The sequence below is a fragment of the Capra hircus genome, assembly GCF_001704415.2.
Source record: "Capra hircus breed San Clemente chromosome X unlocalized genomic scaffold, ASM170441v1, whole genome shotgun sequence".
In the NCBI taxonomy this organism is placed as follows: domain Eukaryota; kingdom Metazoa; phylum Chordata; class Mammalia; order Artiodactyla; family Bovidae; genus Capra; species Capra hircus.
The window spans coordinates 7,198,834-7,220,859 of NW_017189517.1; the positions used below are offsets into that span (position 1 = coordinate 7,198,834).

General features: G+C 41.4%; 1 long non-coding RNA gene across 1 annotated transcript; it reads right to left on the reverse strand.

Annotated features, from left to right (window-relative positions):
* Positions 1-1,121: 1,121 nt before the first annotated feature.
* Positions 1,122-1,839, reverse strand: LOC106503797. Its single transcript, XR_001297505.1, has 2 exons — positions 1,670-1,839; positions 1,122-1,484 (listed from the first exon to the last, which is right to left on the reverse strand). It is a non-coding gene; the product is annotated as an uncharacterized LOC106503797 (long non-coding RNA).
* Between the last annotated feature and the right edge of the window lie 20,187 nt (positions 1,840-22,026).

Below are 22,026 nucleotides of genomic sequence, written 5' to 3' on the forward strand. Positions count from 1 at the left end.
AAATTTAGAAATGCTTGGTTATGGTGCTAATAAAAACAAGACTGATTTTTACTGGGTTTTCTTGTTCTAATATCAAAATTCTCTGCTGATACTGTATTCCTTTATTGCTACAGGTCAGCAGAGTACCCCTACCACCCCACCCTAGGTAGGTTACTGCTATACTGCAAGCTTCTTATTTAAAAAAAAAAAAAAAAAAAAAAAAAAAAAAACTTTTAAATTTTGTATTGGGGTAGAGCCCATAAACAATGCTGTTATAATTTCAGGTGGACAGCAAAGGGACTCAGCCATACATATACATGTATCCATTCTCCTCCAAACTCCCCTTCCATCCAGGCTGACTCATGACATTGAGCAGAGTTCTCTGTACTATACACTAGGAACTTGTTGGTTATCCTTTTTAAATATAGCAGTGTGTACTTGTCCATCCCAAACTCCCTAACTAACCCTTCCCCTCATCCTTCCCCCCCCCCCGTAACCATAAAGTTATTACAGAGTATTGAGCAGAGTTCCCTGTGCTGTACAGTAGGACCTTGTCAGTTGTCCATTTTGAATATAGCAATGTGTATACTCCACTGTAAGCTTCTTAACAAGTGGCCTAATTGCTATTGAGTTTGTGGCCTCCAAACATCATTATTTTAGTATTAATTGCTGTTGGTGACTTTCTGTACAGTGAGCCTTTTTGCCCTTCTGGGGGCCTTTAGTTGCTTACAGCATTGGGTGGGGCACAGTATACATCACAATGACATAGGTGAGCTGGAGATGTTGGTCTTGTCACCTGCCTTTTAGTCAGGGTCACGGGGGTGGGGGGGAGCGTCATTATCACCCACCACACATTAAACCCTCCTCCCATCTAGAGTCTGGCAAACTCAGCTCTGAAATTGCTCTTCCCCTCCACCCCAAACACACATGGAACCACCAAATCCCTTTTTCTTCTTGTCCTTGGGACAAAGTGTTGAGGAAGCTGATCTTCATTTCTTAGTCTTCAGCCGGTCCTTATCCTCCAATGTCTGGCTATCCTGCCAGTCTGGCCCCCAGCCCTCCAGAACCTCACCTCCCTCCCTCCTCACATGCCTACTTCTTCCCTTCCTTTCTTTCCTCCCGCCCACAGACTCACACATCTCCTTTTTCCAACTTGCTGATTTTATTGTATTCAGCATCCATATACCATGACGGTCTCAAAATTGTCTCTATGTCTTTGACCGTTTCTTCATAGCTGCTTCCATAGACACAGCTTGTTCTAGTGCTTTGGCCCAGGCTCTGCATTTACTGTTTGCACAGGAAGTTACTTTGAATGGTTGGATTTTCCATTGCTTCTTATAACTACTCAGCTTGTGCTTATATGAATTGTTTTTCAGTCTATGGTAACAGATGAATGTTGTAGGCCTTATCCTTCTGTTAGATACTCTTGGATAAGAGGGGAATGATTGAGATTGTTTTCTTGATTTATTTTGAAGGGTCCTTCTTACGCTCACGTTTTTCTGCACCTGGAAAGGCAACAGGCCGAGTCAGCAGGACTTTGGTTTGGGAAAGGAGGATGGGAATGTTATAGGAAAGGGGGCTTCATGGGTAGAGATGTGACTTAAGGCAGGCATTTGTGCCTGGCAAGGATAGGATAGGAGTCTTGGGGAGATCTATGGGGAGGAAAGGAGCATGGGTAGGGTCATCTGACCTTGGTCTTTGATTGACGAGAAGTCCGTTGTTCCTTCTTTTCGATTCTTGGGGCTAACTGTTCTGTGTTTGTGTTTTCCGCATTTATGTTAGGCTCCTCTGGTGTGCAGATCTCATCAGCCATAGTTAAACTTCTAGTGGTGTCTATCCCAGGGCTCCTGACCTCTCTTTATATATACTCTCCCCTAGGCAAAGGGGAGCCACACCCTTCAGCTTTGTTTGCTCATCAAGGGGCTCTCTGAGCTAATAATAGCCTTGAGGTGGCTTGTACCTCACAAAGCCCCACTCTTGACACCTCTGTGCAGGGAGTGGGGGAGGACAAGATGCTGTGGTTGGAAAAAAAGGGATATTTCCTCAGTACCCTCTAAATATCCATGCCAATGTGACTTACTACCCCTCCTCATTTCCTCATCTTCATTTATAGTGGGTCTCATGGCAAGGAGAGAGTGTTTTCTCCAAGACATTTCCACACAGCCACCCCCATTCAGTGGTTCATTCTGTTCTCTGCCATCATTCACTATAAGCTATCATCGTGGATGTCTTACCTAATATCCCTCCAACATAATGTGACCTTATTTAATTCTCCAGGGATATGCAAATCATTCCACTTCCCTCCAGCAAAGTTCCCTCTTGTGCCTCTGTATGGCCCATGAAGGAAGAAAGTATTTGTTGTTTGCTTCTACATCTTTATTTATTTATAAATACTTATTTGGCTGCACTGCATTTGGTGCACTGTCTTAGTTGCGGCATGTGGGATAATTCAATCTTCCTTGCAGTATGTGAGATCTTTAGTTTTGACATGTGGGATCTTGTCCCCTGACCAGGGATCAAACCCAGGCCCCCTGCATTGGGAGTGCAGAGTCTTAGCCACTAGATCACCAGGGAAGTCCCTCTATATTTTTAAATGATTGAGACAAAAATTGAAGAATATTTCATGACATGAAAATTATATGAAATGTACCTTTTAGTGCCCATAAAAGTTGTATTAGAATATAGATACACTCACTCATTTAAGTATTTTCTGGTTGTTTTCACCTACCACAGATTTGAGTAGCTGTGATAAAGACTGTACAGCCAGACAAGATGGCAGAGGAGTAGGTGGAAGTAGAGTACATCTCTCTCCATGGATACATCAGGAATACACCTTCAGACACAGAAGTGCATGCAGAACACCAGCTGAGAGCGGACAGGATTACCTGACCAGTGGAGAAGAGTATATAGAACCATGAAAAATTCGGTAGGACAAAGAAACTAGGGGGGAAAAACAGGAGTATTAGTAGGACTGGACCTACCCTCAGCAGGTGGGGGAACTGAAGCAGGGGTCTGATCCCCACAGCAGGGCAATTGTCCGAGTCAGAGGAGAAACATTTAAGGCTGAGAGTGAAACAGCTGATCTGTGGCAGTCTAAATGGAATAAGAATCAGACAGTCCTTGTGGCAGCCATAGATATGCTGGGCAGGAACGCGGATCTCCTGGAAGGTGAAGCGGCTGGGAGCTGGAATTTAGGGATTGTGGAGCAATCCCAGTGCATCAGCTGCTGTTGACTGTGGAGGGACGGATCGGGGGCATATGAGGTAGGAGATTGTGGTGGGAAATGCCTGTGGAGGAAAGCCAGGCAGCCATGGAGGCAAGGGGATACTGCTGAGTCACGCATAGGGGGTGGAGCCATCACCATAGCCTCTCTGTCTTCACACTTCAGCACCAGAAGCTGAACAATAGAGAGGCTGGCCCATCAAACGCCTAACACACTGAACTATAGAGTAGGACCCCACCCTGCATGCCCCTTTAAATGCCTAATGCACTGATCTACAGAGTAGGACCTCAGTCAGGGGGGCCCCTCTATGTGCCTGACTCGCAGAACAACAGGGAAGGACTCCAGGCAAGGGATCCCTCTTAAGTGCCTGAATGGGGGGAGCTACAGAGAAAGACTGGCCAAAGAGGTTTTCTGATCACCAGCTACAAGAGGCTTGAAAAAAGACTCTGATAGGGCCATAACTCCTGCTGCAGAGGCAGTTTGTGTCCCTGAACACTTGGCGCCACCAGGGTCCCTGCAAGCCAAGCAGCTGCACCACCTTCACGCTCAACTCACACTGGGCAGAGCTGCCATAGGCAAAACAAACAAACAAACAAACAAACAAAGGTCTTGTGTTTATGCACGCAGAGCCACTTCGGTCCTGTCAGACTCTATGTGACCCTGTAGACTGTGGCCTGCCGGGCTTCTCTGTCAGAGAAGGGGTTCTCCAGGCAAGAATACTGGAGCGTATTGGCCTATACTCATTGCCATACCCTTCTAGAGCACTATATTTCCTGCTTCCCTAGCCACCAACCCCCCTCAGTACCTGGTGCTGCCAGAACCCCTGTGACCCAAGCAGCTGCACCACTTCCACACCTGAGCCTCACAGGGGCAAACCTAAGCCTTCCAGGGCAGCCTCAGGAACTAAACCCCAGTGGACGACCCACATGTAGAGGTGGAAATAAAACCACAATCAAAACCCAGCGGCAGTATGGCTAAGAAAGAAGACCCAAAACCTTCCCACCAGCTGTACAAGCTGCAAATTAAATCCACACGATCAACGAAGCAGACTCTGTGTCTATGGAATATATAAAAGGTCATTGAGAGCTCCCACAAAAGAAAACACACTAACTCTGACAGCTGTGGACATTGGAGGCAAGAACACACAGGAATAGGACCAGATTAGAATCTGAGCAGCCCCTACAGCATGTCCAGAGATCAGTAACAGTATTGGAGGGCATCCTAGGGAGGTAAGATGGACTGTGATTCCCAGCACAGGAAAGCAGTGACACAAGAAAGACATTTATTATTCTTATTTTTTGACTTGTTCTGTAGATTCTTTTGGATTCCCCCCACCCCACCCCATTGTAGTTGTTGATTTTATTGGTACTAAGAAATCCAATTAAGCTTTTGAGCTTTTTTTTTTCCTTTTTCCTCAGTCACATTTTTTTTATTGTCATAAACCTCAGCCTCTACGTTGGGCTATTGCAGTTCTGTGGAGTTTTCTTCTTTTTCTAATTTTAATTTTTTAAACCTATTATTATTTTTTCTACATTTATTCCTTTGTTTGCTTTTCCTGCTATTCTTTTCCCCTTGCAGTTAATCTTTAACATATATAAATCTTCTTTATCTACCTCTGTTTAGCTTTGCATATCTATTCTTTCTTTCTTTTCCTTCTCTCCTTTCCTCTCAGCATATTTGTTAGTTTTTTCTTCAAAACATTTTTTAATTAATTAATTTATTTTAATTGGAGGCTAATTACTTTACAATGTTGTAGTGGTTTTTGCCATACATTGACACAAATCAGTCACGGGTGTACATGTGTCCCCCATCCTGAACCCTCCTCCCACCTCCTTCCCCATCCCATCCCTCAGGGTCATCCCAGTGCACCAGCCCTGAGCACCCTGTCTCATGCATCGAATCTGGACTGGCGATCTATTTCACATATGGTAATATACATGTTTCAATGCTATTCTCTCATATCATTCCACCCTCGCCTTCTCCCACAGCATCCAAAATCTGTTCTTTACATCTGTGTCTCTTGCTATATTACATATAGGGTCATCATTACCATCTTTCTAAATTCCATATATATGCATTAATATGCTATATTGGTATTTTTCTTTCTGACTTACTTCACTCTGTATAATAGGCTCCAGTTTCATCTACCCATTAAAACTGATTCAAATGCATTCTTTTTAATAGCTGAATAATATTCCATTGTGTATATGTGCCACAGCTTTCTTATCCATTCGTTTGCCAATGGACATCTAGGTTCCTTCCATGTCCTAGCTATTGTTAGTTTTATTTTCATTGCATTATTCCCCAACTGGCACCTTGCTTTAGTTTTGTTTTCCAGTTTGTGCTTTAATTAGTTTTGTTCTGGTAGATATAATCTTTAGTTTCCTTTGTTTGCTGGGTCAATTTATTATACTTAATTTTTGTTAAAGTGTTTTGATTTTGCTTATGGGTACATATATATATGTATATTCAGTCACAATTTCTATTATTGTTATAAACCTCTGCCTCTACATTGGGTTTTGCAGTTCTGTGGAGTTTTTCTTCAGCAACACATTAAAATGCTCATACACCATGATTAAGTTGGATTTATTCCAGGGATGCAATATACAGAAATATACAGAATCAATATACAGAAATCAATCAATGTGATACACCATACTAACGAAAGATAAAAACCATATGATCATTTCAATAGATGCAGAAAAAGGCTTTGATAAAATTAACCACCACCTATTTATGATTAAAACTCTTCAAAAAATGGGCATAGAAGGAACCTACCTCAACATAGTAAAGGTTATATAGGATAAGCCTATCAGTTCAATTCAGTTCAGTCACTCAGTGATATCTGACTCTTTGAGACCCCATGAACCACAGCACACCAGGCCACCTTGTCCATCACGAACTCCCAGAGTCCACCCAAACCCATGCCCATTGAGTCAGTGATGCCATCCAACCATCTCATCCTCTGTCGTACTTTTCTTCTCCTGCCCTCAATCTTTCCCAGCATCAGGGTCTTTTCCAATGAGTCAGCTCTTCACATCAGGTGGCCAAAGTACTGGAGTTTCAGCTTCAGCATCAGTCCTTCCAATGAACACCCAGGACTGATCTCCTTTAGGATGGACTGGTTGGATCTCCTAACAGTCCAAGGGACTCTCAAGAGTCTTCTCCAACACCACAGTTCAAAAGCATCAATTCTTTTGCACTCAGCTTTCTTTATAGTCCAACTGTCACATCGATACATGACCACTGGAAAAAACATAGCCTTGACTAGAAGGACCTTCATTGGCAAGGTAACATCTCTGCTCCTTAATATGCTGTCTAGGTTGGCCATAACTTTCCTTCCAAGGAGTAAGCGTCTTTTAATTTCATGGCTGCAATCACCATCTGCAGTGATTTCGGAGCCCAGATAAATAAAGTCAGCAACTATTTCCACTGTTTCCCCATCCATTTGCCATGAAGTGATGGGAACAGATGCCATGATCTTAGTTTTCTAAATGTTGAGCTTTAAACCAACTTTTTCACTCTCCTCTTTTACTTTCATCAAGAGGCTCTTTAGTTCTTCTTCACTTTCTGCCATATGGGTGGTATCATCTGCATATCTGAGGTTATTGATATTTCTCCCAGCAATCTTGATTCCAGCTTGTGCTTCCTCCAGCCCAGCGTTTCTCATGATGTACTCTGCATATAAGTTAAATAAGTAGGATGACAATCGACAGCCTTGATGTACTCCTTTTCCTATTTGGAACCAGTCTGTTGTTCCATGGCCTGTTCTAACTGTTGCTTCCTGACCTGCATACAGATTCCTCAAGGGACAGGTCAGGTGGTCTGGTATTCCCATCTCTTTCAGAATTGTCCACAGTTTATTGTGATCCACAGAGTCAAAGGCTTTGGTATAGTCAATAAAGCAGAAATAAATGTTTTTCTGGAACTCTCTTGCTTTTTCAATGATCCAGCAGATGTTGGCAATTTGATCTCTGGTTCCTCTGCTTTTTCTAAAACCAGCTTGAACATTTGGAAGTTCACAGTTCACGCATTGCTGGAGCCTGGGTTGGAGAATTTTAAGCATCACTTTACTAGCATGTGAGATGAGTGTAATTGTGCAGTAGTTTGAGCATTCTTTGGCATTGCCTTTCTTTGGGATAAGCCTATAGCAAACATTCTCAGTGGTGAAAAACTGAAAGCATTCCCCCTAAGATCAGGAACAAGATAAGGGTGTCCACTTTTGCCACTATTATTCAACATAGTTCTGTGAGTCCTAGCTATAGCAATCAGAGAAGAAAAAGAGATAAAAGGAATCCAGATCAGAAAAGAAGAAGTGAAGCTCTCACTGTTTGCAGATGACATATACTATACATAGAATAAAGCTCTCACTGTTTGCAGATGACATTATACTATACCTAGAAAACCCTAAAGATAGTATCAGAAAATTATAGAGCTAATCAGTGAATTTAGCAAAGTTGCAGGATACAAAATCAATACACAGAAATCACTTGCATTTCTATATACTAACAATGAAAATCAGAAAGAGAAATTAAGGAATCAATCCCATTCACCATTGCAACAAAAAGAATTCAATATCTAGGAATAAACTTACCTAAGAAGACAAAAGAACTGTACACAGAAAATTATAAGACACTAATGAAAGAAATCAAAGATAACATAAACAGGTGGAGAGATATTCCATGTTCCTTGGAAGGAAGAATCAACATTGTGAAAATGAATATATTACCAAATGCAATCTACAGATTTAATGCAATCCCTATTAAATTACCAATGGCGTTTTTCACAGAACTAGAACAAAAAATTTCATAATTCATATGGAAACACAAAAGACCCCAAATAGCCAAAGCATTCTTGAGAAAGAAGAATAGAGCTGTAGGAATCAACCTTCCTGACTTCAGGTTATACTACAAAGCTACAGTTATAAAGACAGTATGGTACAGGCACAAAAAAAGAAATATAGACCAATGGAACAGGATAGAAAGCCCAGAAATAAACCCATGCACCTATGGGTACCTTATTTTTGACAAAGGAGGCAATAATATACAATGGGGCAAAGACAGCATTTTCAATAAATGGTGCTGGGAAAACTGGGCAGCTATATATAAAAGAATGAAATTAGAACACTTCCTAACACCATACACAAAGATAAACTCGAAATGGATTAAGGACCTAAAGGTAAGACCAGAAACTATAAAACTCTTAGAGGAACACTCTTAGGCAGAACACTCGATGACTTAAATCAAAGCAAGATCCTCTATGACCCACCTCCTAGAGGAATGGAAATAAAAACAAAAGTAAACAAGTTGCACCTGATTAAACTTAAAAGCTTTTGCACAGCAAAGGAAACTATAAACAAGGTGAAAAGACAACCCTCAGAATGGGAGAAAATAATTGCAAATGAAACAACTGACAAAGGATTAATTTCCAAAATATGCAACCAGCTCATACAACTCAATACCAGAAAAACAAACAACCCAATCAAAAAGTGGGAAAAAGACCTAAACAGACATTTCTCCAAAGAAGACATACAGATGGCTAACAAACACATGAAAAGATGCTCAACATCACTCATTATTAGAGAAATGCAAATCAAAACCACAATGAGATCTCACCTCACACCAGTCAGAATGGCCATCATCAAAAAGTCTACAAACAATAAATGCTGGAGAAGGTGTGGAGAAAAAGGAATGCTCTTACACTGTTGGTGGGAATGTAAATTGATACAGCCACTATGGAAGCCAGCATGGAGATTCCTTAAAAAAAAACTAGGAATAGAATCACCATATGACCCAGCAATCCTACTCCTAGGCATATGCCCTGAGGAAACCAAAATTGAAAGAGACACATGTATTCCATTGTTCATTGCAGCACTATTTGCAATAGTTAGAACACAGAAGAAACCTAGACGTCCATCGACAGATGAATGGATAAAGAAGTTGTGGTATATACACACAATGGAATATTACTCAACCATAAAAAGGAACACATTTGAGTCTGTTCTAATGAGGTGGATGAACCTAGAACCTATTATACAGAGTAAAGTGAGTCAGAAAAAGAAAGATAAATACCATATTCTAATGCATATATACAAAATCTAGAAAAATGGTACTGAAGAATTTATTTACAGGGCAGCAATGGAGAAACAGGCATAGAGAATAGACTTACGGACGTTGGGAGAGGGGAGGAGAGGGTGAGATGTATGGAAAGAGTAACACGGAAACTTACCATATGTCAAACAGATAGCCAATGGGAATTTGCTGTATGGCTCAGGAAACTCAAACAGGGGCTCTGCATCAGTCTAGAGGGGTGGGATGGGGAGGGAGATGGGAGGGAGTTCCAAAAGGGAGGGGATATATGTATACCTATGGCTGATTCATGTTGAGGTTTGACAAAAAAACAGCAAAATTCTGTAAAGCATTTATCATTCAATAAAAAAATTAATTAAAATAAATAAATAAATAAAAGACTGTACAGCCAGCAACACATACACTATTATCTGTTCCTTAACAGAAAAAAAAAATTGTCAAGTCCTCCACTATTCTGTTCCATCTATTTGCCTGTCTTTATGCCAATACCACACTATCTTGATTACTGAAATTTTATAAGCCCTAAAGTAAGCCAGTATAGATTAATTTTACTCTTTTTCTACATGACCCATTTTGGCTATTCTAGGCCACTCACATAGTCATGTATTACGTTGGTGCAAACGTAATTGCGGTTTCAGATTGTGAATTTTAAATCATCATAAATAGGCTCACACACATCTTTATTAATCAAAATAGGAACCATTACAACCAACGCATTTTTGCCAACAAGAAAGAAGTTTGTTTATTTCTGTAGCATAAAAATTTGTGCTTTGGGATTCAATGAATTCTTGGAAAGCATTTTCTGCCTCCTGCTAGTTGTGGAAGTCTTTTCCCTACAAAACGTGGTCAAGATGCTTGAAGAAGTGGTAGTTGGTTGGCAAGAGGTCAGGTAAATATAGCATATGAGGCAAAACTTTGTAGTCCAATTTGTTCGACTTTTGAAGCTTTGGTTGTGTACTGCGCAGTTGGGCATTGTCATGGGGAAGAATTGGGCCCATTCTGTTGAAAAATGCTGACTGCAGGTGTTGCAGTTTTTGGTGCATCTCATCAAAGTATGCTCATTGCTGAGCAAGCTGAGCATACTTCTCAGATGTAATGGTTTCACTGGGATTCAGCAAGCTGTAGTGGATTAGACCAGCATCAGACCACTGGACAGTGACCAAGACCTTTTTTATTTTTGGTGTAAGTTTGACTTTGGGAAGTGCTTTGGAGCTTCTTCTCAGTCTAACCACTGAGCTGGTCATTGCTGGTTGTCGTATAAAATTCACTTTTTGTTGCACATCACAATCCGATTGAGAAATGGTTCATTATTGTTGCACAGAATAAGAGAAGATGACACTTCAAAACAATGATTTTTTTGATTTTTGGTCAGCTCACGAGACACCCATTTATCGAGCTTTTTCACCTTTCTAATTTGCTTCATTTGCCTATGTGAAGTGAAGTGAAAGTTACTCAGCTGTGTCTTTGTAACCCCATGGACTATAGGCTGCCAGGCTCCTCTGTCCATGGAATTCTCCAGGCCAGAATACTGGAGTGGGCAATTGTTCCTTTCTCCAGGGGATCTTCCCAACCCAGGGATAGAATCCCGGTCTCTCACATTGCAGGCAGATTCTTTACCGCATGAGCCACCAGTGAAGTGCTGAATGTCAAAGAATGTTCAAACTACTGCACAATTGCACTCATCTCACACGATAGCGAAGTAATGCTCAAAATTCTCCAAGTGAGGCTTCAATAGTACATGAACCAAGAACTTTCAGATGTTCAAGCTGGATTTAGAAAAGGCAGAGGAACAGAGAGCAAATTGCTAACATTGGTTGGATCATGGAAAAAGCAAGAGAATTTCAGAAAAACATCTATTTCTGCTTCATTGACTACACTAAAGCCTTTGACTGTGTGGATCACAACAAACTGTGGAAAATTCTAAAAGAGATGGGAATACCAGACCACCTTACCTGCCTCCTGAGAAACCTGTGTTCAGGTCAAGGAGCAACAGTTTGAACCATACATGGAACAATGGACTGGTTCCAAGTTGGGAAAGGAGTACATCAAGGCTGTATATTGTCACCTTGATTATTTAACTTATATGCAGAGTACATCATGCAAAATATCAAGCTGGATGATTCACACTGCTGACCTGTACCTCTTCAGGAGACACACAAACAAAGATCTGGCTCAGTCTCCGTGGGGTCTCTGGGTCCTGGTGCGCACAAGGTTTTGTTTGAGTGGCTGAACTGACTGACTGACTGACTGATGGCTTATTGTTGTTGTTGTTCAGTCACTAAGTCATGTCCAATTCTTTGTGACCCATGGACTGCAGCATGTCAGGCTTCTCTGTCCTCCACTATCTCCTGGAATTTGCTCTAATTCATCTCTATTGAGTTGTTAATGCTATCTAATCACCTTATCCTCTGCACCTCCTTCTCCTTTTGCCTTCAATCTTTCCAAGCATCAGTGTCTTTTCCAACGAGTTGGCTCTTCACATCAGGTGGCCAAAGTATTGGAGCTTCAGCTTCAGCAACAGTTCTTCCAATGAATATTCAGGGTTAATTTCCTTTAGGATTAATTAGTCTGATCTCCTTGCAGTCCAAGGGGTTCTTAAGAGTCTTCTCCAGCACCACAGTTTGAAAGCATCAATTCTTCAGTGATCAGCTTTATTTATGGTCCACCTCTCATATCCATACATGACTACTGGAAAAAAACACAACTTTGACTATACAGATCTTTGTCAGCAAAGTGATGTCTCTGCTTTTTAATACACTGTCTTAAGGTTTGTCATACCTTTCCTTCCAAGGAGCAAGTGTCTTTTAATTTCATGGTTTCAGTCACCGTCCACAGCGATTTTGGAGCCCAAGAAAATAAAGTCTGTCACCGTTACCATTTTTTCCCTATCTACTTGGCCCGAAGTGATGGGACCGGATGCCATAATCTTCATTTTTTGAATGTTAAATTTTAAGCCAGCTTTTTCACTCTCCTCTTTCATGTTCATCTAGAGGCTCTTTAGTTCCTCTTCACTTTCTGCCATTAGAGTGGTGTCATCTGCATATCTGAATTTATTGATATTTCTGCTGGCAATCTTGATTCCAACTTGTGATTCATCTAGCCCAGCATTTTGTATGCTGTACTCTGCATAGAAGGGCTTTACAGGTGGTGCTAATGGTAAAGAACATGTCTGGAAATGCAGGAGACTTAAGAGACTCAGGTTCAACCCCTGGGTTGGTATTAACCCCTGGAAAAGGGCATGGCAACCCACTCTGGTATTCTTGCCTGGATATTTCCATGGACAGAGGAACCTGCAGACTGCATGTCCATAGTGTTGCAAAGAGTCAAACACAACTGAAGCGACTTAGCATGCATGCATGCACTCTGCATAGAAGTTAAATAAGCAGGGTGAAAATATATAGCCTTGTTGTACTCCTTTTCCAATTTTGAACAAGTCCATTGTTCCATAAAAGGTTCTAACTGTTGCTTCTTGAAATACATACAGGTTTCTCAAGAGGCAGACAAGGTAGTCTGGTATTCCCATCTCTATAAGAATTTTCCAGTTTATTGTGATTCACACAGTCAAAGGCTTTAGCATAGTCAGTGAAGCAGAAGTAGATGTTTTTCTGGAATTCCCTTGCTTTCTCCATGATCCAGTGAATGTTGGCAATTTGATCTCTGGTTCCTCTGCCTCTTTGGAACCCAACTTGTACACCTGGAATTTCTCAGTTTACATACTGCTGAAGCCTAGCTTGAAATTTGAGCATAATGTTGCTAGCATGTGAAATGAGCACAGCTGTACAATAATTTGAGCATTCTTTGGCATTGCCTTTCTTTGGGATTGTAATGAAAACTGATGTTTTCCTATCCTTTGGCCACTGCTGAGTTTTCAAAATTTCCTGACATATCAAGTGCAACACTTTAACAGCATCATCTTTTAGGATTTTAAATAGCTCAACTGGAATTCCATCACCTCTACTAGCTTTGTTCATAGTAATGCTTCCTAAGGCCCACTTGACTTCACACTCCAGGATGTCTGGGTCTAGGTGAGTGACCACACCATCAAAGTTATCTGGCTTATCAAGCCCTTTATTGTACAGTTCATCTGTGTATTCTTGCCACCTCTTTTTAATCTCTTCTGCTTCTGTTAGATCCTTACCATTTCTGTCCTTTATTGTGCCCATCCTTGAATGAAATATTCCTTTCATATCTCCAATTTTCTTGAAGAGAACTCTCATCATTCCCATTCTTGTTTTCCTCTATTTCTTTGCATTGTTCATTCAAGTGGGCCTTCTTATCTCTCCTTGCTATTCTCTGGGATTCTGCATTCAGTTGGGTATATCTGTATTTCAAACTCTTTTGTTGACTGTGAGGGCTACTCCATTGCTTCTAAGGGATTCTTACCCAAAGTATTAGATATAATGGTGATCTGAATTAAATTTGCCCATTCCCGTCCATTTTAGTTCACTAATTCCTGAGATGTCTATGTTCACTTTTGCTATCTCCTACTTGACCATGTCCTATTTACCTTGATTCATGGACCTAACATTCTAGGTTCCTATGCAACATTGTTCTCTACAGCATCAGACTTTTCCTACCAAACATATCCACAATGAATGTCCTTCCTCCTTTGGTCCTGGTGCTTCATTCTTTCTCGAGCTATTAGTAGTTGCCCTCCACTCTTCCCCAGTAGCATATTGGGAACCCCTTCCAACCCGGGGAGCTTATCTTTTGGCATCACATCTTTTTGCCTTTTCATAATGTTCATGGGACTCTAGAGGCTAGAATACAGGAGTGGTTTGTCATTTCCTCCTCCAGTGAACCACGTTTTGTCAGAACTCTCCATTATGACCCATCTGTCTTGGGTGGCCCTGCACAGCATGGCTCATAGCTTCATTGAGGTATGTGAGCCCCTTTGCCATGACAAGGCTGTGATCCATGAAGGTGTATGATTTAAACTGAATATAGTTCCCTTTGCTATATAGTAGAACCTTGTTGCTTATCTATTTTATATATGTAGTATGTTTCTGATAATCTCAAACTCCTAATTTATCCCTCCCCTACCCCCTTGCCCTTTGGTAACCATAAGTTTGTTTTCTATTAATATGTCTGTGTGTTTCTGTTTTGTATATAAGTTCTTCTGTGTCATTTTAAATTCCACATATAAGTGATATCATATATGGCATTTGTCTTTCTCTTCCTGACTTACTTCACTTTGTTTGATAATCTCTAGGTCCATGCATGTGGCTGCAAATTGCATTATTTCATTCTTTTTATGGCTTAATAATATTCCATTGTATATACTACATCTTCTTTATCCATTCATCTATTGATGGACATTTAGGTTGCTTTCATGTCTTGGCTATCGTTAAATACTGTTGCTATGAACATTGGGGTGTATATATATTTTCAAATTAGAGTTTTCATGTTTTATGGATATATGCCCAGAGTGGGATTGCTGGATCACATGGTAACTCTACTTCTAGTTTTTTAAGGAACCTCCAAACTGTTCTCCATAGTTGCTGCACCAATTTACATTCCCATCAACAATGTAGGAAGGTTCCCTTTTCTTCACACCCTCACCAGCAGAAGATAAAGGTTTAGATTTTCCCCCTCCTAAATTACCCAAGCTCCCTGCATTCTATCCACAAAAACCCCAAGGTTACAAAACCCTGATATAGACCCATTCTTTGCTAGAGTCCCCTGTCTTTCATTTTCCTGTTTAAGTAGCCTCCCCACCCTAGGTCATTCTGTTTCCTGATGTCCTGTGGGACATGCAATCAGTGGCAAGCCTTTCCTAAGATGCCAGCTGGAAGTTTCTTCTCTTTTGCCTAAAATGTAGGGGTCTGTGGGTACTAATTAACTGAAACTAATTACAACAAGTGCAATATCTCTCAAAATTTTTAATGTATGTAATACTTCATCCAGAAATTCTGTTTCTAGAATTCATCCTACAGGTGGACAAAGATAAATGTAGAAGGGTAGTCATTACAATGCTGTTAGGAATGATATACAACTAAGTGTACATCAATAGAAAGCTTGTATAAATTACCATACACCATGCCACTGTTTAAAACTTTATGTGCTTCTAACAAATTATCTCCAGGGTTTATTAAGCAGAAAGCTACACAGATCAGAACAATAGTTACGTTTCCTTTTGATTATGCATAGAAATTTTCAGGAACTATACATAAGAAGCATTAATACTGTGTACCCATGGGAAACAGAAATGAGGTCTGAAATTGGAGGGACATGTAATTTTCATTATACATCTGTTGTTCCCGAACTGTGCACCAAGTTGCGCAGAGGCACTGGAGGATAATTTAAAATTTTAAGGCAAATGTAGTGATGCTAGCAATCTATTGCAAAAGCTACTAAGTCAGGGTGGTTCATAGTTTCAACATTATTTTATGATATATTCATTTCAATGATGTTATATCTTGGCAAATTTGGGTTTTTGGCAGTTGCTCTGATAAACTATCAAATGACCTTGTTGAATCATCTAAAAAACACCCTATTACAATTCAACTTATCTTCAGCCTGAACTGACTGAGGAAGCCCTTTTAGTTTTGGTAAAAAGATCTAGATTTTCTCATTAATAATAACAAGGAAAACCACTGAGGTCTCATGTCTGCCCTTTCAGGTGGAGCAGCTCAGTCTTTCTAGTTCATCCCCTTTGATTGAAAGTGCCTTTACTAGACTGAACAGATTTCTTCATTGTTCTGTCTTCAGGCATAGGCACTTTCTGTAAATATGCTAAAGCTAACCATGAGAGTTTTGCATGAATCCTGGTTCCTGGGACTTGACTGAATCACCCATTAAGACTGTGGTTCAGCCAGGACTTCAGAGAAGGTCCTCTTGGCTTAGTTCAGTGCTTTGTGTGTTCTGTATAAGTTAGAGCCTGAGGGAATGAAGTTCCATACTTTGACTAATTTTATTTAGACTTGGAAGTTCAGCAGCCATAGTGTTAGTCTAATTGTGAGACTTCTCTAATCCTCAGTTTCCTCACTTTTTTGATGGCAATGATAATAATACATACCCCATAGGATCTTGTGAGGATCAAGTGATATAATGTGGGTAAAGCACTTAAGGTAGTATCTGAAAGTGAAAGTGAAGTCGCTCAGTCGTGTCCGACTCTTTGCGACCCATGGACTGTAGCCCACCAAGCTCCTCCATCCATGGGATTCCCTAGGCAAGAATACTGGAGTGGGTTGCCATTTCCTTCTCCAAGGTAGTGTCTAGCTCATGGTAAATTTTCCAGTAAAAGTTGACCTTTACTTTAGGCTAAGAGCTTGATCTCTGGAGTCAATAAGGCAAGGTTCCAAGCTCCAGTTCTGCTCCTTGTTAGATGTGTGACTTTGAGCTTGTTACTTAATCTCTTGAGCCTCAGTTTCCTTCCCTGTCTTGTAGGATTGTTGCAAGGATGCAGTGAGATCAGCCATATAAAGCAGTGAGCCCACTGCCTTTCACAGAGGAAGTAATCAACAGTGGATCGTGCTGCATCATTATTCATGGTGAGAGTACTAAGAGAAATTTGATGTGAGTTCCTTGTCTGGAACAGTCTTGATTGTTTAATGGAGAAAGTCTACCACTAGAGCCTGTATTTGGGATCCTCCATATTCTATTTTCCTCTTCTTCCCTCTGTACCATCCATGCAATCCCATTCTCAGATTCTTCCTTCATACTCAGATATAAAGTGTCAACAGCATAAGACATTTCTCTCACTGGGTTTTGTATTTTTCGAGGGACCAAAATCCTAAAGCTGGAAGAAGGAAGCCCTAATGGTACAGCCATGCTAAATAGCAGTGTTTTTTGGTCTCAGCAGTCTTAAAATTTGGGGCTGGATAATTATGGTGGGGGGCTTTCCTGGGCACAGTAGCATGTTTAATAGCATCTCTGGCTTCAACTCATTGGAGAACAGTAGCGGAACAAGCCCCTTCTTAGTTATGATGACTAAAAATATCTGTAGGCATTGCCAAATGTCTGCTGGGAAGAAAAATTATCCGTAATTAAGAAATCTTGGTTTGGGGATTCTGTGGAGGAGATGAGGCCTTTTCAGTTCAGTTCATTTCAGTGGCTTAGTTGTGTCCGACTCTTTGCGACCTCATGGACTGCAGCACGCCAGGCTGCCCTGTCCCATCACCAACTCCCAGAGTTTACTCAGACTTTTGTCCTTTGAGTCAGTGATACCATCCAACCATCTCATCTTCTGTCATCCCCTTCTCCAGCCTTCAATCTTTCCCAGCATCAGGGTCTTTTCAAATGAGTTGGTTCTTCGCATCACATGGCCAAAGTATTGGAGTTTCAGCTTCAGCATCAGTCCTTCCAATGAATATTCAGGACTGATTCCCTTTAAAATGGACTGATTGGATCTCCTTGAAGTCCAAGGGACTCTCAAGAGTCTTCTCCAACACCACAGTTCAAAAGCATCAATTCTTCTGCCCTCAGCTTTCTTTACAGTCCAACTCTCACATCCATACACGACCACTGGAAAAACCATAGCTTTGACTAGACGGACCTTTGTTGGCAAAGTAATGCCTCTGCTTTTGAATATGCTATCTAGGTTGGTCATAACTTTTCTTCCAAGGAGCAAGTGTCTTTTAATTTCATGGCTGCAGTCACCATCTACAGTGATTTTAGAGCCCCCCAAAATAAAGTCTGTCACTGTTTCCACTGTCTCTCCATCTATTTACCATGAAGTGATGGGAGCAGATGCCATGATCTTAGTTTTCTGAATGTTGAGTTTTAAGCCAACTTTTTCACTCTCTTCTTTCACTTTCATCAAGAGGCTTTTTAGCTCTTTGCTTTCTGCTATAAGAGTGGTATCATCTGCATATCTGAGGTTATTTATATTTCTCCAAGCAATCTTGATTCCGGCCTGTGCCTCATCCAGCCCAGCGTTTCTCATGATGTACTCTGTATACACGTTAAATAAGCAGAGTGACAATATACAGCCTTTTCCCTATTTGGAACCAGTGTTTTGTTGCATGTCCAATTCTAACTGTTGCTTTCCGACCTGCATATAGATTTCTCAAGAGGACGGTCAGGGGGTCTGGTATTCCCATTTCTTTAAGAATTTTCCATAGCTTTTTTGTTATCCACACAGTCAAAGGCATAGTTAATAAAGCAGAAATAATATGTTTTTCTGGAACTCTCTTGCTTTTTTTGATGATCCAGCGGATGTTGGCAATTTAATCTCTGGTTCAACCCTCTGCCTTTTCTAAATCCATCTTGAGCATCAGGAAGTTCATGGTTCACGTATTGCTGAAGCCTGGCTTGGAGAATTTTGAGCATTATTTTACTAGCATGTGAGATGAGTGCAATTGTGCGGTAGTTTGAGCTTCTTTGGCATGGCCTTTTCGGATATCTTTTAAAATCATACCAGGGGTCATAAGTATAAATGCCTTCCAAGGCCAAGCAGAGATGGAAAAAAAATCAAGGGAGTAAAATACAATAAAGAACAGTGGTGCTTGTGGCAAATTGAGAAGTGTATGACGTATCTAAAGGCATTCAGAAGGCACAAGAAGCTCTCTGTGAGCCAGACGAAGTACAAGCAAGAGTTACAGTCAGCTCTCAGGTTGAAGTTCCAGATGCAGGCTGTCTCTCAAGATGGCTTATGTGCTCTTCTTTGGGGCTGTTTACTCCCCACCTCAATTTCTGCTCTTTCCTTCCTCCCTTTCCTGCCTTCAAAATAGGGATATCCCTAAGTCGTCAAGTCATATTGTATCCATGCTAAGTCGCTTCAGTTGTGTCCAGCTCTTTGCGATTATAGCCCGCCAGGCTCCTCTGCCCCTGGGGTTCTCCAGGCAAGAATACTGGAGTGAGTTGCCATGCCCTCCTCCAGGGGATCTTCCTGACCCAGGGATTGAAACTGCATCTTCTGCACCTCCTGCATTGTCAGGCAGATTCTTTACTGCTGAGCCATCAGGGAAGCCCCAAGGTGTATTAGGTCATCCCAAAACAAAAATATTTAAAATCCCACTATAACTTTGGAATGGACAAATTCCACACAGTATTCAGTCATTTGAAACTGTCAGTGTGTTAAGTGGAAAGGACAATGTTAAGTGGAAAGGATAATACCATGCAAGAATCATAAGGCAGAAAAGAAAATCCCCCAAAGGACACCTGAAAAATGTGTTCACATCAAAATGTGAACGGGGATTGTGCCCGAGTGGATTTTTCCTTCCCCGTTTTTGCTTTCCCACATGAAACAAAAGGTTACAGTTATACTTGGAAAAGTCAACACTTGAGAGGAGGGCTCGAGGCCATGTGGGACTTGTCCAGGTAGGGAAGGTGTCGTGAAAAGAAATTGCAGATACAGATTCCCGTGGCTAAGCTAGCCCTCCCCATCCCTGCGCTGTTGGAGGTGTCCTGTCTGCTGAATAACCAGAGAACCTGGAGTTCCCCGCGTGTGGTTATTAACATTCATCATAATTGGAACACTAATCTCTGCTCACCGTGTTCTGTTCTCCAGTTGCTTTCTGCTGCTTTTTAATGACGTGCTTTTGCCTTTTCCCATGTACTCCGCATTATACACACGCTGTACTGCTCTACATTCCCTCGATTTATGCGTGTCTCTAGCAGATGGTTGGGCCAGTCCACCTCCGGTGCTTGTTTAGCATAACAGAGAGCTCAACCACTGGGGCCGCTCACAGGGTTCAGCTTGCATTTCTGGATCCTGGTGGGGTAAACACAGAGGGTTAAGGCCAGCACTTGCCATCTCTGACCTACCTTCACAGCAATTAGGGATGGGTTTTCCTTTTTGCTTTTCAAGCGTGGCTTTTCCTCTCCCCCTTTATTCCTTTTCTACTCGTCCTTTCCCTTGGGCTTCCCTAGATTTCTATAAGACTTCCCATGGTGGCGATGGGGAGAAGAAATTTTCCAGAAAAAAAGTGCCACCTAGAAAATCCAGGATTGGGAGTCCTGGCCTAATCTCAGTTTTTGGTAACTGATTCTTGGTGAAAATTGGAGAGTCACCCCTCACTGAACCAATCCTTTGGATCAGCAGGAAAGTATGCTGCCTTGACCATCTAGTCTTCTCAGTGTGGTAGGACTTTGAGCACGTGAGGATATGAGCCATTAAAGAAATTGAGATTGACCTCAAATAGCACTTCTGGTCTCCCAAAGCCTGTGGAGAAGTTCAAGTCACATCCCAGGAGCTTGGCCTTCTGGCTGCCTCAGTTCTGAGCTACACTTCTCATACTCTTAGCACGTTGATTTTAAATTCCTGCTGGTCTCAGAAGTACTTATGGATGCCTCTTATGGCAAAACAAGTTGCATTTTCCCCCATCTGATCTGTATCCTAAGATCTTCTGGGTTTTTATGCATGAAGGAAAAAAAATCTCATGGTAAGGACATCTAAGGAGTAGAAGGTTGTCATTGTTCTAGGATGCTACAAGGTTTGCCCTAACGACTTAAGATGCACACAGCTTGAGATGGAAGAGCTGTAAAGTGCCAGTCTGAAGTTGACTGTAATATGTTATTTCCATGTGGATGGAAAAAATTGATTTCTAATTCATAAAGTGTATCCCCAGATGCCGGTCATTACGTACTTTTCCAGTTTCAGCTTTAAAGTACTCTGAGCAGTGTATTCACAGAAGGCAGAAAAGGGGGGTGGCTTTCTTCTCACCCCAGGTGAGGAAGGACAAAATGGAACTTTGTGGAGAGGAAGCCAAGAAAACAGTTGGGGTGGTGTGATTGTTGGGGGAGGAGCCTGGATAAATGGTGGTCTCCATATATTTTCAGGACGGCTCTTTTCTCTCCAGAGCTGGAAGAAAATCAATATCTTGTTTTCAGATGGGTAAATGGAGTCGTCTCTTTAAAGTGCCCCGGTCAGTTCACCACACGTCGGGCAGCTGCTGCTTTCCAGGCTGCCCTGCGATTCCCAGGCTAGGAGGATTGACAAGGCGATGATAAACTAACGTGCCCCCTCAGCTCTGGGTGTGCGCCATTGTTCCCGCAGCTGAGACCCTCTGCTGCTATTTGCTTTCTCCCACATACATTATTCAACAGCCCAGGAAAAGGCCAAGAACCTCTTTCATTCAGGAATTCTGTATTAAAATAATCAATTTCAAACTGAAGCCGGGAAGGCCAGCTTGCTACAGGGAGAGCCTATTAATAAGCCACCAGTCTTTTCCATTTGCATTGAACTCATGCTGTATTGTGGTAATATGGGATTATTTTTTTTTTTTCGGTTTCCTCCAAGAAACTAAACATCACATTGGTTCTCCTGCTCTTTCATAAAGAGCATGTAGAAGAGCTTCTTCATTTGATCCTGTCATTAATAGAACACTAGAGGCCATATTTGTGCCTGCTACTCTGCGCTGAGTAATTCTGATTTTGAAAGTACTTTAAAAAAGCCATTAACTCTCCATGAAATGGAGCAGGAAGAAAAGTTTTCAAGTGTTTTGTGTTCCATTCATTGGCCTTACATTTCTTGTCTTGCCTCGTCTGCCCTCTGCCTCTAACCATCCCCCCACACATGGGTATACACACACACACACACACACACACACACACACACACACATACAAGTGGTAATATTCAAGCTCCAAGCCAAAAAATTAGAAACATTTTGTATGTAAGTCAGGATAATTTTTAAGCGCCTTCTTTCAGCAGCACCATGCTGTGCTCTCCCAGTTTGGTTACTAAAGGGTTAATCAAAATCTCCCTTTTTGTAGCTGCCTTATTGTCAAAATTCTTTCTAAGTTTACATTGGCCCTTATTCATGCATTTAAACAACTCAGTGACCAAAAA